This window comes from Pholis gunnellus (assembly GCF_910591455.1).
Source record: "Pholis gunnellus genome assembly, chromosome: 20".
In the NCBI taxonomy this organism is placed as follows: Eukaryota; Metazoa; Chordata; class Actinopteri; order Perciformes; family Pholidae; genus Pholis; species Pholis gunnellus.
The window spans coordinates 3256759-3275270 of record NC_136547.1 but is presented as its reverse complement, the minus strand read 5'-3'; positions in this window follow the sequence as shown (position 1 = coordinate 3275270).

Sequence of the window (18512 nt, the reverse complement as noted above, 5' to 3'; positions counted from 1 at the left end):
CTTGTTGATGCAAAGCCTCAACCATTTGTCTTACTGGTTGTTTGAAGACTGACCGACAGCATACAGTGACGGTCCTTCTCTGCATTTCTTCAGAAAAACTTGTTAAAAAAAAAAGTTGACATCAAGGTAATTCTATTCTTTTTTTTTGCAAAAAACTCTTCAGTTTGGCATCATCAGTTGCAAATGTGACAATACTGTGATGTGAAATACATCAGGAATGTGCTTCTTCGAAGAGGCTTTTTACTTTGCTTTCAGTGAGACCATGCATTCATGAATATGTATAAAGATGTTGTGTCACAGTTAATTTACACTGCTGCTCCTAACATACAATGACAAACTCATCACCGTTGCCCACATTTCCATCAAAATATGATTACTTTGTGGCATGAAAGTGGCTTTTCAAACAGTGGCAAAACCTTGTAGACTAACAAGCCTAACCTTGTGCTCATTCTGAGAAATCCTTTTTTTTTCATGAAGGTATTTAGAGGACGTGGCCTCCGTCTCTTCATTGACTTCATTATCAAGCGCTTGTTGAGGAGGTTTGACTGTGATGTGTAGCGTTATTCAAATTGTAATAAGGCTTTTTGGGGGGAATTTGAATTCCCCTCCTTCTGTCTCTCTCTTCATCTGCTGTCAGTGTGTGTCTCTTTTCCAGACGTTCCTCTGTCCTGCTGCTCTCTCCTGGGCTCAGGTGTACATAGCAACAGCAGCACCTGGCCGTCGTTAATTATGACCCCGGCTCTGATCAGCCGCTAACGGGGCTGGAAGAGGAGGATCTCTGGAAAGAAGCACTTCTTTATTTTCCTTCTGACTCTTGCATAACTGCTTGTTCTTTCTTCAGTCCCTTATGAATGTCCTAGGAATCCATGCACGTTTTCTGGTTTTACTCCATCACTCCTTCATTGATGAACCTTTTCCAAAATTACAAACAAACAAACGGGACTTTCACTATGGAGACCGCTGTTCATGTCCCGTGTGAAGCCAAGTCAAAGTTAATTTCTTACACCTTACATTTGTTATGTTTTGTAAGTATTTTTGTTGCCTAAACCTAACCAAGTTAGGTTTCGGCACACCCAACACCCAATGCACCTAAAAAGAAGCTGTGAGACCACACAATCACCAGAGGGAGAACTCAGAATACACGGAATATACTCATCCCAACTCGACGGTTGGTCACTACCCTTGGTGGTAAATGTAAATAAAAACACTTAGGCTTAGGCAAAAAGAAGCACTCAGTCTTTTAGGCAAAACAACATGGTTGGTCTAAAAATACTATGTCAAATGAAGCTCTAGCGTAAGTTCAGTCAGGAAGACTATACTCTTAAATACCAAGCCCATCAGTTCATTTCTTATACTTCTGCCATTCCCTTGTCACGCATGTTCACTCAAAGGAGGCGTGCTTCGGTCTACGTCGACCACGTCCTTTAAAGTCTGCGAAGGCTGAACCGAGCGGTCTCCGAAATGAGAGGGTCTGATTTACGGAAGATTTACGGTTTGCGCCACACTGTTTGCTGCTCCCGTCGCCTAGCAACCAGCTGCGGTTGCCATAAAGTGTTATTAATTCGATTAGTGTAATGTTTTTTAATCATATGTTCAATAATTCATTCAAGTTATTTTTCTTAATTAATATTATTTTTCTAAATTAATAAAGTTGCTATGTTAAAAAGCTTTTCAATCATTTATAGTTCTTGTAATTAAAATAAACAATGTATTTAGCAATACATTTATTTTATTTCATTCACATATATATAAATGAATCTTTCTAGTAGAGAAAAGAGCCTGTCCACCCTCTCCCTGCTCTCCTCGGCTCTCCTCTGCAACCTCATGTCTTCTTTCATAAGCTCCAGCAGCTCATCCTTTCTCTCTCTCTCTCTCTTTCTCTGGCTTGGCCCTGGCTGTCTTTCCTCCTCCTGATCACCAACTGCTTTACTTGGCCCTGGTGAATCCTCAGGGATAGAGGCAAGACAGGGGGATTATAGAAGGCCTCCGTCCCAACACCTCATCCATGAGGACAAACCACGGCCAAGTTGCAGCAGTGGGTTTCCCACTCACTCCCTCCCCTGACCCTGGACACTTACAATAAGGTAGAGGACATTTGCATCTCTGTGACAGCAACAAAAAACAAATCAGAAGTGTATTGTCCTCTCTACTGGTTGTCTTATTAGTAAAGGCTTTGTATTGGATGAGAGCAAATGTAAGTGTAACCTTAAGTACAAGATGGTTAAATGGAGATATTATGAATGGACTAGCTAGCGTTACTGGCTTACTTCCAAGTTATGGTTTCTAAAATTTCAAGTGAGTTGAAACCCAATACTTACATTTAAAAGTGAGCGGTGCCGCTTCTCCTGCTGCTGGTTCACTTGTCGCCATGCCGATTTAAAATCAAATCTTCATCGGCACGCAATGAATGTTGGGATATGTTGGGTCGTGAAGGATCCATCAGTTGGATCCTCTGAATCTGGGAAAAGAAGGCTGCATTTCTTTGCTGCATTTCAAGTCTTCATAATGGGACACCCTCGTCGCAGAAGCTGTGACGCAATCAGTCTACAGATGCAGCCTCCGAAGGATGCAGCCGCTGGATATCATAATATCAGCTGTTTAGATCAGCTGGTCCCTTCTATCCAATAGCACAAGGAAACAATGACATCGTTAGCCTATCATCTTGCTGCTGTCTCTCTTAAATATGATTGTCTCTCTACCTTCAGTACGTTCATGCTGCTGTTACGCACCCCTCCTCCTCCCCATCTCTACCCAGTCTTCACAGATTCATCAGCTTCATCAGCTCATCATCTCATCATCTCATCATCTCATCAGCCACCACCACCCCCGGTGTCTGGACTCCACGGGGGGATTTATCTTGCTGCTGCTCAGGGGAGACGCCCCTCCATTACAAATCTCCCTGTAGAGTCCAAGCACCAAAGACTCTGTGAAGACTTTATCATCACTTATCCATCCATCCATCCATTTTCCTCCGCCTATCCGGGGTCGGGTCGCGGTGGCAGCAGGCCAAGCAGGCTGACCCAGACTTCCCTCTCGCCCGCAACATTTTCCAGCTCATACTGGGGGATCCCGAGGTGTTCCCAGGCCAGCTGGGAGATATAATCCCTCCAGCGTGTTCTGGGTCTTCCCCGGGGTCTCTTCCCAGTTGGACGTGCCCGGAAAACCTCCAGTGGGAGGCGTCCAGGAGGCATCATAATCAGATGCCCGAACCACCTCAGCTGACTCCTTTCGATGCAAAGGAGTAGCGGCTCGACTCCAAGTTCCCTCCTGATGTCCGAGCTCCTTACCCTATCTCTAAGGCTGAGCCCGGCCACCCTACGGAGGAAACTCATTTCGGCCGCTTGTACCCGCAACCTTGTCCTTTCGGTCACGACCCAGAGTTCGTGACCATAGGTGAGGGTAGGAACGTAGACCGACCAGTAAATTGAGAGCTTTGCCTTCCGGCTCAGCTCTCTCTTCACCAAGACGGTCCGGTGCAGCGCCTGCTTTACTGCTGCAGCCGCACCGATCCGCCTGTCGATCTCCCGCTCCATCTTACCCTCACTCGTGAACAAGACCCCGAGATACTTAAACTCCTTCACTTGAGGTAGGCACTCCGTCCCCACCTGGAGGGAGCAATCCACCGGTTTCCGGCAGAGCACCATGGCCTCGGATTTGGAGGTGCTAACTCTCATCCCCGCCACTTCACACTGCTGCAAACCACCCCAATGAATGCTGGAGGTCACGATCGGAGGAGGCCAACAGGACCACATCGTCTGCAAACAGCAGAGAGGTGATCCTGAGACCCCCGAACCTGACGTTCTCCACCCACCGGCTGCGCCTAGAAATCCTGTCCATCAAAGTCACGAACAGGACCGGTGACAAAGGGCAGCCCTGGCGGAGGCCAACACCCACCGGGAACGTGTCTGACTTATTGCCGAGAATGCAGACACAGCTCCTACTGCAGTCGTACAGAGACCGGATAGCCCGTTGTAACGGGTCCGGCACCCCATACTCCCACAGCACCCCCCACAAGAACCCCCGAGGAACCCGGTCGAAAGCCTTCTCCAAGTCCACAAAACACATGTAGACTGGTTGGGCAAACTCCCAGAATCCCTCCAGTAGTCTTGCGAGGGTGAAGAGCTGGTCCACTGTTCCACGGCCGGGACGGAATCCGCACTGCTCCTCTTGAATCCGAGGTTCGACAAACGGTCGGAGCCTCCTTTCCAGCACCCTGGCATAAGCTTTCCCCGGGAGGCTGAGTAGTGTGATACCCCGATAATTCGAGCACACTCTCCGGTCCCCCTTTTTGAAATGGGAACCACCACCCCGGTCTGCCAGTCCATGGGCACTGATCCCGACCCCCATGCGACACTGAAGAGGCGTGTCAGCCAAGACAGCCCAACAGTGTCCAGCGCCTTCAGCATCTCAGGGCGGATCTCATCCACCCCCGGCGCCTTGCCACCAAGGAGCTTTTTGACTACCTTAGCGACCTCTGCCAGGGATATGGGTGAGCCCCCCAGGTCTTCAGGCGCTGCCTCCTCTGCAGAGGACATGTTGGTCGGGTTTAGGAGTTCCTCAAAGTGTTCTTTCCACCGCCCGACGATGTCCCCCGTCCGGGTCAACAGTTCCCCCCCCCTGCTGAGAACAGCCTGGGGTAGGCCCTGCTTTCCCTTCCTGAGCTGTTGGATGGTTTGCCAGAACCTCCTTGAGGCCAACCGAAAGTCCTTCTCCATGGCCTCGCCGAACTCCTCCCGTGCCCGAGTTTTAGCACCCGCGACCACCGCAGCTGCAGTCCTTCTGGCCTGCCGGTACCTCTCAGCTGCTTCAGGAGACCCCTGGGCCAAACAGGCCCTGAAGGCCTCCTTCTTCAGCTTGACGGCTTCCCTCACCTCCGGTGTTCTCGGGTTGCCGCCACGACAGGCACCGATGACCTTCCGGCCACAGCTCCTAGCGGCCGCGTCCACAATAGAGGCTTTGAACATGGTCCATTCGGATTCCATGTTCCCAACCTCCCTCGGGATGTGTGAGAAGTTCTTCCGGAGGTGGGAGTTAAAGACCTCCCGGACAGGGTCCTCCGCCAGACGTTCCCAGTTCACCCTCACTATGCGTTTGGGCTTGCCGGGTCTTTCCAACCGGTTCCCCTGCCATCTGATCCAACTCACCACCAGATGGTGATCAGTTGACAGCTCTGCTCCTCTCTTCACCCGAGTGTCCAAGACATACGGCCGCAGATCAGATGATACGATTACAAAGTCGATCATTGATCTCCGGCCTAAGGTGTTCTGGTACCAGGTACACTTATGAGCCACCTTATGTTCGAACATGGTGTTCGTTATGGCCAAACCGTGGCTAGCACAGAAGTCCAATAACGAGACACCACTCGGGTTCAGATCAGGCAAGCCGTTCCTCCCAATCACCCCCCGCCAGGTTTCTCCGTCATTGCCCACATGAGCGTTGAAGTCCCCCAGGAGAACTATGGAGTCGGCAGGCGGCGCCCTTTCCAGGACCCCTCCCACCGACTCCAAGAAGGCCGGATACTCTGAACTGCTGTTTGGTGCATAAGCACAAACCACAGTCAGAGCCTTGCTCCCCGCAACCCGTAGGCGCATGGAGGCGACCCTCTCGTTCTCCGGGGAGAACTCCAACACAGCGGCGCTCAGCCGGGGACTCGTGAGTATCCCCACTCCCGCCCGGCGCCTCTCACCTTGGGCAACTCCGGAAAAGGACAAAGTCCAACCCTTCTCCAGGAGCTTGGTTCCAGAGCCAGTACTGTGTGTGGAGGTGAGTCCAACTATATCTAGCTGGTATCGCTCCACCTCCTGCACCAGCTCTGGCTCTTTCCCCGCTAGTGAGGTGACGTTCCACGTCCCTAGAGCTAGTCTATGCTGCCGGCGATCGGCTCGCCCAGGCCTCCGGCCTGACCTGCCGCCCGGTCTGCATTGCACCCGACCCCGATGCTTGTCCCTGCGGGTGGTGGGTCCACAGGGTGGCTGCTCCATGTTGTTTCTTCGGGCTGAGCCCGACCGGGCCCCATGGACGAAGGCCCGGCCACCAGACGCTCGCCGACGAGCTCCCCTCCTGGGTCTGGCTCCGGGAGGGTGCCCCGGTTTCCCTGGTCCGGGCGAGGTGGCTGAAGTCCATGGGCTGCTTATCATCAGGGTTGTTTTGAACCGCTCTTAGTCTGGGCTCTCCCCTGAGACCTGTTTGCCTTGGGAGACCCTACCAGGGGCTACTGCCCCGGACAACATAGCTCCCAGGATCACTGAGCCACTCAAACTCCTCCACCACGGTAAGGTGGCGATTCGCGGAGGAGTCATCACTTATCATTTGTTGATAATAAACAATTATCTTTTCTTCATCTGACTGGTCTCTCCTTATTGGAAGTCAAATGTAACACAAGTGAACCCAAAGTTTATTTTCTAAAGACACATTTTGTTTTGCAGATTGTTGCACACATTTAAATAATTAATTTTTAATTAAAAGATTTTCAGACATTCTAATGGAAACTTCACCTCCAACTGCTGGAAACGATCTAGAAACACCACTGGAACAATGCGCACAATTTCTTGTTTATACTTGAACTTGTGATTATCATGAAAATATATATTTGTATTCTCAGGTGTCAGCTGCCACCATTGCTGCCAAACGGATCTAATATCCTGCTTACGGATACTTGATGTGCTCCTGATTGCACCACGTGAGCTGTGTCTTTCCCTTAACTTTCATTTTCCGCTGCTTCATCTCCCTCATTCATCTATGCATCGTCCTGCATTATCTTTTGCCACCATTTCATTCCTCCTTTTCCTTCCTAGCTTTACTGTCTTCTCTTCTGATCATGTGGCAGAACACGTTGCACATGGCTTCTCTCTGTGTCTCTTTCTTCTAAATGCACACATTTTGCCAAGAGGTTGTTATTTACACACCCCAACAACACAAGATAACCAACAGACACCATTTTTAGATCACACAGTTCTGTATCCACACACACACTGTTACTTTATCCTTTGCACTGCCGTCTGCTGGATGAAGAAGGCCCAAATATGTGATCCTTCTTTATTGTGTGATCAATCAGCTGAGCACATAGGCATGCTGGGAACACAGACAGAGGCTTGGTAGGTATGTATGTGTCTGTGTGTTTGATCCTGTGTGTGTGTGTGTGTGTGTGTGTGTGTGTGTGTGTGTTTTGATCCTGTGTGAGAGGCTCTATATTTGGGTTTCTTCTCAAACTGGCCTGTGTGTTCACATCGCAGGCAGAGAAACTCATCACCTGAAACCAAGTAAAGTATGATGAGCATGTGGGGAGGTGTGAATGAAAACAGATCACAAAAAAATGCAGCAGATGGATGTAAGATGACCTCTGGTTAAATATATTCTGTAGTTATATTCCTAGGCGGTACTTCGATGTCGCTGTTTGTCATTTTATCTGAATGACATTAGTGCCTTTGTTCTCTGATTTACATCCAGCAGTTTAATGTCACTGCAGACCAAACATGTCCTACAGTTGCGGCTTTACACTATACACGTTTTAGCAGGGGATTGTTTCTAGGAATGGAACAAGCAGCAACAGCCTCAGTGACTCTGACTGTGGTCTGTGTGAACCAGCACACCTCCAACACTTCATCAAGGTGCGTGCAGCATGACATCAGACGACAGCTTGACTTTCTTCTTTATTTAAGAGTTTTACTACTTTCTGTTTGTGTCTGTAGATTTTTCCTCAATTCAAGTTAGCATTATATCATGGCTTATTGGCATTTTCCTATTTGAACGTAACGTTTCCGAAAATAAAATATGTGTTTTAGTGTCAGTAATCATGGTGATTTTATGGTGATATCTCATAGTTAAGAATGTCAAAATCAGATAAAAAGATTTCCTTTGTTTTCCTACTAATTTTTGCTCGTTACATGCATACAGTCTTTTCAAAATAGACTTTCTTCTTCACAGGAAACTACTTAGTTAGGTTTATGCAACAAAACAATTTAGTAAGGGTTCAGGAAAAGATTGTTGTTTGGGTTCAAACGACTACGGAAGTGACGTTACTGAAGTAGGCACGCTAAGTGACAAATAAATCAACGTCGACTTACCATTTCACACCGGGAACGAACAGCGGTCTCCTGTGTGAAAAACTGTTTTTTTTTCACCCATCCACCCGCCCTGCGTGGGTTTTAGTTATCTATACCTGTATACTTCCTAGTTCATAATTACGTGGATTACATATGAATCAATCATTGGATTTATACAAAGTGCAGCACATTATTTTCTGTTGGTATAGCTACGAACGCTGCATGAGATCAACAAGTATTAATGTGCAAATGGTTGTTCAAAGGCATTTCTACATCCACTCATGGCTAACTGTGGGAGGAAATAAGGTTTCAACACGTGCACCCAGTTCCACAATGATTGAGAAAATGTGCAGCATTATTTTTATATTTATTTAGCCCCACCCTGAAGCATATCCTGCTTCATGGTGACTCTTTTGGGACCATCATTTACTAAATGAACGTCAAACTATATTGAAGAAGAGTTGAAACCAGCAATTGATTGAAACCAGAGGAGTCGCCCCCTGCTGGCAATTAGAAAGAACACAGGTATAGGTACTTCAACATTGGCTTTATTGTGTTTCTGTCTATTGTGTTTCTGAAAAAGTAGCTGCTGTTGGCAAGTTTACTGTCCCCTGAGGTTGAGAAAAGGGTTTTGAACAATCCTACAGTTGAGCGGAGTAACATTTAAAGAGCATAGAGACAAGACGCAGGATGAAGGAAGAGACTCAACCCAAGCATTCACTTTTAGCATAGGAGCTACACAGCACCAGCTTCACAAGTATCTGGTCCTCTCACTGATGTGCAGAACAAGTATATGTTAAAAAGAACCTTCGTATTGTGTTTAAAAACGTACTATTACCTTCAATAACCTGGTTACTCAAATCACACCAGTCAGACTCTGCATGATCTGTGTGGAGTTGGCATTGGTGGCATTTGTTGACATATCCAACAATTAGACACATTTCTGCTCCTGGCATAATACCATCATTTGCACGGCCCATTCCAGCCAAGCTTGGTTGCCAAGGCTTCAGCACCTACCAAAAATAGAAACAGGGAAATAGAACACGTGATGGGCCTTTGATCTTTTCAAAAACAATACGTAATAATTGATTAGCTATTATAATTTTCTATTGTTATCTCTTGTTTCATGCCATCAACGTGAAGCAATGGATTCATAATGTGCTCTTGAAGTCTAATAATATTTCAAGAGAGTTTTATATTTGAGTGTGCATGTATCTGTGCTGGGTGTGACTGCACAGTACACAGGACTAAGTGTGTGTTGGGGTGCGTTTGTGTGTTGGCTGTGTTCGTATGTCGCGCTGCTGGCGGAATGCCGGGGAACGAACCGCCACCTGTGCGAGTTTCCCAGCCATATGGGTTTTGGTGTAGCTCGATGATTGGGCCAGCAAGTGCAGGTTAAGAAGAGTTGCGGTGAAAGCCAGAGAGTAATTGGAAGCGGGTAGTGTGTGAGCCATCTGCTCAATCTGTCCGTCTGTCGGTAACCACCATCCACCGCCCCCTCCGTCGGCTGAAGAAAAGAGAAGCAGACAATGCAGATGGTCCTACGAAATGCATTTGCTAGGTCCCATAATGGACTTGGAGCTGTGACCTTTTTCACTCTGACAGAACTCAGAACTGACTGGGAGGCAGCACAGTGGTTCACTGGTTAGCACTGTCAGCTCCCTGTATGTCTCTGAGGTATAATTTACTGCTATGAAAAAAACTATGTTGTCTAAAAAACCTGGACCTAAGACTGAGACCCTGCAGCGTCCATTTGTCCAAATTCTGGTCAGTCTTATCAAGTGAGAAAAGTTCCCACAGAAAGTGACTAGTAAAAGTCCCCAAAGCAGATTAAATGGCGCAGTTCTCCCAAATGAAATGAAAAAGGTATAACTTACTTATCCGTTCTTACTCCGAATACAGTTAATACCGCAGCTCTGTCAGTCCTGGGGTATTAGGACCTTTCAGCACAAACGCGCAGTACCTTCGCAGCATACCTGCACATCCCATCACGCTACACCGTACAATTTGATTGGCGTGCGTATAGGTAGCCGTGGTAAGTGTTTAGCTTGTTAACAGCTGCAGCAAACGCCAACACATCAACACGCCAACACACCTTGCCCGGAATAAAAAATTATAATTATGTCTCCACCGCATTTGATTTTATTTTAATTTAAGTTTATTTTCAATAGACTGTATTTAATATTTTAAATTGACGCATGTTCCTGGACATTTGTAGACAAACGCACGAACAAAGAGGAATAACTTTTCTTTAAATACAAACCGTTTTATGAACGCAATGGCCACCTTTGAAAATATAATGCATTAATAAACATTACAACAATACAAGTAACATTTTTGAAAGTATGAACGTTAGTAGAGATATCCGCAGAGTACACTTTAATTAAGCTTTCGGCCTAAAAGACGTTCATCAGAGGATTCAACTGGACCGCCTGGTAAAGAAACAAACAAATCATATTCCAGTCACTGTATGTCAAACTCCTGTGCACACCGTGGTGGTAGAGGCTAGTGGATGCCACACTTACACAACACAGAAAGGGGTGGCACACGGTGTATGCATGTCGAATTTGAGATCTATGGTTTATGATGGCCCCTGCCTCTGATAGCCATCTACAGCAGTTTGTTTTAATCTTGTTCTATTCTTGCTTTGAGATGTTTTTTGTTTTTGTATTTTTCTCATAGATCTGAGGATCTTTGATTAACGGTGGCTCAAGCCTGATACCTCTCAAAGCCCTGTTTACTATGAGAGGAAATTGTATGATACTACTATAGCAGTGGTCGCCAAACTACGGCCCGCGGGCCGGATGCGGCCCGCCTCCACATTTGGTCCGGCCCCCTGAACAATACCAGAGACGCATTATGATTTTTTTTCAGTCTGCACAATTAATCGAATTTTAATCGCGATCACGATTTTGGCTGCCACGATTAAATGAGCATGATCGTCTGCGATATTAACGTTTAAAATACGTGCTCTGCTACATATCAAATCAAACGCTTCCTGAATCAGCCAACCACCAGGGGGCGAACGAGATGAGAGCTGTCATGCGCGCACCCTGTAGAAGTAGAAGAGTAGAAGAAGTAGAAGAGCCGAGAGACGAGAGCTTGAAGGACGAGTACTTGTGCTTAATTTATTTACACGCCGGCATGTCATGTCTGTCACTACATGGTCGCGCATTTTCAATTCCCCTGCTCTCTGTATCGCGCACGGCGGTGTTCCGCCCCGATCCGCGCGCACGATGCAACAGTCGCTCACCTGCGAGTAGCACCCCCCCCCATAATCGGGCCCTAGGTCAAACGATATGTTCAGTGATGTGGCCCTCACAGGAAAAAGTTTTTGGGACCCCTGTACTATAGGGTGCTTCCTGATTGTATATGCGTTTTTTCAAAATACACTGTGCACCACCCCTGTCTGTGTTGTGTAAGTGTGGCATCCACTTGTAAGCCCCTCAGTACTCCATTCAGCACTTTACTGCTGCAGCTCCCAGGAGGCCGAGCCTCCACCACCGGGTTGTGCACAGGTGTTTTACACACAGTGATTGGAATGGGATTTGCTGGTTTCTTCACCCTCCGTCAGTTAAATCCTTTATGATCTGATGAAGGCCCTTGAGACTGAAAGCTCAAATGAAGCGTACCCTGCATAGATCTAAGCGTGCGGTTATCTTTAGAAGTTTGAACTCTTTGATTCTTCCAGCACCTGAGTCAAGATCAAGCCAGGTGGAGCGGTGGTTGATTGTTGATTGTTTGATTCATTGATTGGTGTCAGGATGTAATGAGAATTTCAACAAATATAAAAAAAATGTTTTTGAAGAAGATTACCAACTCTACCTTTCAGAACAGTACTTAAATAAACTTTCCACCAAAGTCTATCCCTGCATCAACCCCAATCATGGACATGGAGGAGAATGGAATTCCATTTTTATTTGAGCGAGCTGACCCTTTAAAAATCAGTGAGTAGGAACTATGTAGATACAGTTGTGGACTCACTAACAATAGAGCCTCTTCTTTTTGCCATCCTTGGGTTTAACGCATGTTTATAGCCGTCACTTTTTAGGACACCTGGGTTCAGATGTTCACACTGCCCTATTTTTCTGTTTGAATTATATCTGTTCATTCTCCTGTAAGCCTTCAACCTGCCTCTCTTTCTTTGCGGTACCTTTGTACCTCTGCTGTACCTCCTCTTGTCCTTTTATCTGCTTGTATGTCTCAGTTCCAGTCAGGTGTCCTTTGAAAAACATGGGACTTTCTTGTGAAAAGAAACAATTTTCTTCAGGGAAGCTAATTTTTGTGCAACAGATGACATCGGCTGTGTGGGTGTTACAGATTTATTGATGAAGTAAAAAAAAAAGCAAGTTTTGTATTTCAGGTATCAGTCAAGAAAATGACCAACAGTCTCATATTATATTATAAGTGTGTTAAGCAACCCGTTTTAAGAGAGTCTCACAAATCTGCAACCGCACACTGGGGCTGGGATCATTTTGAATTTAAGAAGACAGCGTTGTTCACACTAAAGTCCAGGAGGAAGCGGAATCAGTTTCTTATTCAGCGCGTGGTCTTCCTTTGATTCTCTCTCTTCCAGTCCGTCTGTCACTAAGTGACTAAAAAAACATGTTGTTATGTCGCATGTCAGGGAGGATAGGATGGATGGATGCATTCGTTAATACACCGTAGATGGATGGACGGATGAGCTGACGGAGAAAATGGGGGGGAGAAGACAATTGGTAGACCTTTGAAGCGAAAGCAGGATGAGCGCTGACAGCTGACGGATGAAGAGAATCTGACAAAGGCAAATAAAGGGCTTCTCTTATCAATGCCACCTCCCATACCATGTCAATCAAACTGTGTGGCCAGTTGTTTTTTTCACCAATTCAATTCAATTTTTTCCCAGACATTTTTTCGGTGGTTTTCAGATTTCTACCTTCCCTCTCTCTTTGGGAGTGAGTCACAAACTCCAAGTGAAGAACTTACAGTATCTTGGGGTCTTCCATAGAGGTGAAGGTGAGATGGAACATGAGATCAGCATGGGATGTACCTCGCAAAACTTGGGGCGAAACTCTTGACTTAGATTGGATTCATGTTTAAACCCTCACCTTGATATGTAGTTAGGTCGGCTGGGTTAACTATTAGCAACAAGGGGGACTGCTGCTGTTTGAAGAATGAATTCACTTGTTGACACTGAAGAATCTAAAAGGGACCATGTGTCCCAGCTCCACACGGTGCTGAAAGTTGCAGTTTAGTGCTTTTTTGGGCTACAACGACTAACTTTAATTCCGTGTTGATTTTAGCGGTCCGCAAAAAGCGGTTGTGTTTCCGAGCACCAGTGCTTTTTAGAATACTTCATATTTTACTGCAACAGGGTCTGACATCTGGGTACATTACATTACAGTCATTTAGCTGACACTTTTATCCAAGGCGACTTACAATTCAGATGCTATCACACCGTAGGCACAGCTATGGGAGCAATTTTTGAGGTTAAGTGTCTTGCTCAAGGACACATCAACGTGCAACCAGTGGCGCCGGGGTTTGAAACACCAACCCCCTGATTGAAAAACGGCCCTGCTCTCCACTCAGCCACAGTCGCCCACAAGGTAGGTCCTTGGTGGGCAGGATGCTGTTGGAAGAGCCACTGGAGGCTGAGCAGGAGGAGTTTCTGGTGAACATGTGTGCTATGAATTGTTTATTCAGATTTTGCCCGGATTCAGATTCAATGACAAGATAGAAATAGCCAATAATCTCACTAGTGCTCTTGTTTACTTCTGTAGGTCATATAGAGGCATCAGTATTAAACTGAGAGTGTTTCATAACCAGTTCAGAGTTCCTCCCAGTAACTTTAACTACAGAGAGAACCAGGCCTTTATTTGAAGCTGTAAAATGAAAGACAGGCTCCCCTTCTTTGGTAAGTGTATCATCATAGCCTCAGTAATCTCTTTTGTGAGTTTTTTGATTGCTGTTAAGCTACAACTCAACACATCCTAAACAAATATTTCATATTAAAAGTGTTCCACTGCTGGAAGGTCAAAGCTCAGCTAATTAAATGTAATCATGTGTGCTCCCAGACTGATTGGACAATAATCTGATCAAATCCCCCTGACCTGTGTTTTATTTAATTTGAGCATACTGCAGTAAGTGTTCGGTCAAATTGACAGAATCTTCACTTTTATCAAAAGACCAGCAAAATAGAAGCGACTGGAAATAGTAAAAACTTAATTTGGGAACTGCAGTTTTGACTTTGTTGCAAGTCTGATGGAATTAGGACTTTATTGCAGGTAATGAATTAAACTCCGTCTTTTAACAGCGACCAGCTTTCATTCACTTTTGCTTGTAGTAAATAAGATGCATGCACAACATTCTACTACAACCTGTTCAAATTATGGATTATTATAATTTATGCCTCCACTGCAGCTCTGCTTTCATTAAATGCTTGTAGATCTAAACCTCCAACATGCAATAATGCGGTGCAACAGTTCCATTGTTCACAAAGAAAATCTTTATCACACATGCAGAAAGTTCAGGGACTTTCATAAGCCGCTGACAACCTTCCAATGTGGCCGCTTCATCTTTCCTGGTTTCTCTCTTTTAATCACCCTCCCCTTTAAGCAATCATCGTGTTGTAAAGGGGCAGAAATTACACATTCTTCTTTGGCACGAATTAAAATAACCTGCCTGTCTTTTTTCCCCCTCCAGGAACAGGATTTCAATGGAATTATTCATAAAGGTTGATCTTTCTCTGCAAAGTCAGAGGCTGAAAAAAAAAAAAAATCTTGTTTCTGCTAATCTTCTTCTGACAATTTGTTATCTGGTCTGCACAATCTTACATCTCAGTTCCACCTGGAAAGCACTTCAGAGGGACCGACTGGGATGCACATTAGTGTCACTGTTGTGATGAATCACTCACATACTTGGCTTACTTTAGAGTTGAACTTGTTGGATTTCACTCAGTTGAAAATGTATTGACAGAAGGGAGGGAAATATTCTTCAAACCACCCATGTTCATCTTTCTCTCAACCTCACTCTCTCTGTCTTTCAGCCCTGATCATTTCCTCCATCAAAAATCTGTCCTGCTCTTGGTTAATTGCAATCTAGACAGGTGGTGCATTTACCTTTGCACGGCAGCTGGAATCTCACGATATCACAAGAGCAAGAAGAGAAATCACTGGCTCACATATCACACAAAAATCTAACTAGTCAGGCTTTAAATAATGTGTTTGTGTCCGGTAAGCCAGAGCACGGACCAATCGGCGTCCTGTGAGGAGCTACGGGCGTGGCTTAGGTGTGTTTGACACGATGTGGAGACGCAGACTGTTGGTTCAAAACAACAATGGCGGCTCCTGAAGAGGTTAGGGTAGATGCTGCAATAGCGTCAGGACTATCACAACTGGAGAGTATTTCTTCATTGACAGAAGAACAAAGAATGACACTGAAGGCTTTTCTTGTTGGAAAATATGTTTTTTCACGACTGGCTACAGTGAGAGCTTGATTCATCCAATCACCAGCCTCGCATTTTGTGCATGTGTCCGCCCTTTTCCAAACATTTTCCAATGAAGGCTTCTCAGATGGTTCTGTGTAACAAGCCATCTGGCCGGTCAGAGAAGTAAACACTAACAGCCTCTTATTGTTATACTGCTGATACCACAAGGACAGAAGGCCCAATCTTCTCCCTTTTTCACGTTATTATTATTTGCATGGGCACAAGAGGTCACTTGTCAGGAACCAAGTAATCATAAGTCACGTTACTGGTCCGAGTTTGACCGCTTTATCATTTGTGTTTATTCACGTCTTTCACGCAAGACACACCGGAGAGAAGGGGTGGGGGGGGGGGGGGGGGGGGGGGGGGGCTGAAATAACCGAAGTAACCACTATTGCCACTTTCGATATGTTGTGGAAGTTCCAGATGTGTCAGAAAACTAAACACTTCCTGTCTGGGTCCGTAACATCATCCAAGGGCACTCGGCAATCAGTTTCCGAATTTCCTTACGGTCTGATTATTTGATTTTGATTGGATGAATGAATGGATAGATAGATGGTTGGTTGGATGGTTGGATAGATAAATGGTTGGATGGATGGTTGGATAGATAAATGGTTGGATAGATAAATGGTTGGATGGATGGATAGTTGGATAGATAAATGGTTGGATGGATGGATGGATAGATAAATGGTTGGTTGGATGGTTGGATAGATAAATGGTTGGATGGATGGTTGGATAGATAAATGGTTGGATGGATGGTTGGATAGATAAATGGCTGGTTGGATGGATGGTTGGATAGATAAATGGTTGGATGGATGGTTGGATAGATAAATGGTTGGATGGATGGTTGGATAGATAAATGGTTGGATAGATAAATGGTTGGATGGATGGATAGTTGGATAGATAAATGGTTGGATGGATGGATGGATAGATAAATGGTTGGTTGGATGGTTGGATAGATAAATGGTTGGATGGATGGTTGGATAGATAAATGGCTGGTTGGATGGATGGTTGGATAGATAAATGGCTGGTTGGATGGATGGTTGGATAGATAAATGGTTGGATGGATGGTTGGATAGATAAATGGTTGGTTGGATAGATAAATGGTTGGTTGGATGGATGGTTGGATAGATAAATGGTTGGTTGGATGGATGGTTGGATAGATAAATGGTTGGATGGATGGATGGTTGGATAGATAAATGGTTGGATGGATGGATGGTTGGATAGATAAATGGTTGGTTGGATAGATAAATGGTTGGTTGGATGGTTGGATAGATAGAGGACTGTGTGTAGTCGCACAGAGAGACCACAGTGAAGCTCTGTCACCCCCCACAGCAGATCAGGGTCTTCGTCTGGCTTCAGCTGAGGTCTGGTCGGTGGAACAAGCCCAGTTGGGTCTCGGAGAGAGCGTTTCCAGTGTTCCCAGTTCTAGTGCTGTGTACTTTGGCATCGACAGACTATTGCATATTTATCATGCTTTGTGTTTTTGGGTCTGTGTCAGAGTGTGCTCACTGGGGGTGACTGGTGTGTGTGTGTGTGTGTGTGTGTGTGTGTGTGTGTGTGTGTGTGTGTGTGTGTGTGCGCATGCCAAGCAGTGTGTAATGAGAGGCTGAATAAGAAAGTATCAACATGAGCTCTGCTTTCCACACAGCCAAAAGTAGCCCTTTCCAAACACACACACACACACACACACACACACACACACACACACACACACACACACACACTATCACACACACACACTATCACACACACACACACACACTATCACACACGCACACCAGGGTGGGAGGGGCTGGTTGCTATTCATACTGCCAATGCGCTGGACTCCCTAAAGTCAGCTTTACACCTGCTACCCATGTGGGTGTTCAGGAGTTTGTGATGCCTCACCCAGGAAATTGAAAAACAGTTCTAATCCGACCTCTCGGGAGCAAACACACACACATACACACACACACACACACACACACACAGTCACACACCTTAATCCACCCCCTGCTCCATCTGTTTAACAGGCTCTTAACATGATGAATGAATTCTGATTCATAATCTGTCACTGCCCACCAGCCACTAACACCAGCTGACTATCTCTCTCTGTCGCCACTGTCTGTCCGTCTCTCTCTCTCTCTCTCTCTCTCTCTCTCTCTCTCTCTCTCTCTCTCTCTCTCTCTCTCTCCTGAACACACATGCACCATCACAAGGCGCACACTGAAACTCTGTGTGTGTGTGGGCAGTTAGGAGAGGCTAACACACCGGGCCAGACACCACTTACCCCCTACCTGTCATCTTCAAACACTGATGAATGGACACAGCTATATCTGCTGACAAGCCCGCACGCACACACACACACACACACACACACACACACACACACACACACACACACACACACACACATGCTGCACTCAAGCAAAAGCGTACATGCAAACGAATATTGGCAAACACAAAAAATGCAACATATTCAGAAATATAAGCTGACCAATACAACAAGGGATTATATATATATATATTTATATATATGTATGTATATATATGGACTCAATGGTGTGTGAATATGTTAGTCAGCCAGACATACTGTATCATGCTCCTGTCAGGACAGAAACGGGAGGTCAAGAACCCATCTGTCAAACAGGACATTGGTCCCTAGATGTCCAACCAGACCCCCGGACCCCCACGCTACAGGAAAACACAGATGTCAATATATGCAATCGCTTATAAATACATATGAGCACACGGGCAAACATACAGTATAATGCAGACATGGAGCTCAGCTCAGCTCCCAGTCTGTGAGAACCATCATAAAATCCATCATGTCCACATGCAGGGCAGCAGAGCAGAGAGGGATGAGCTGGCGGCCAGCCAGTGTGTGTGTGTGTGTGTGTGAGTCTGTCTGTTGGAGTGTGTGTGGTGGAGATCTTTTCTCTGGTATTTCCTGAGGTGAAAGTGCCAATATGCTTCAGTGCTGCAGGTCCACAATTTGGTTTATGTTATTGAGATTCTGTGTGTGC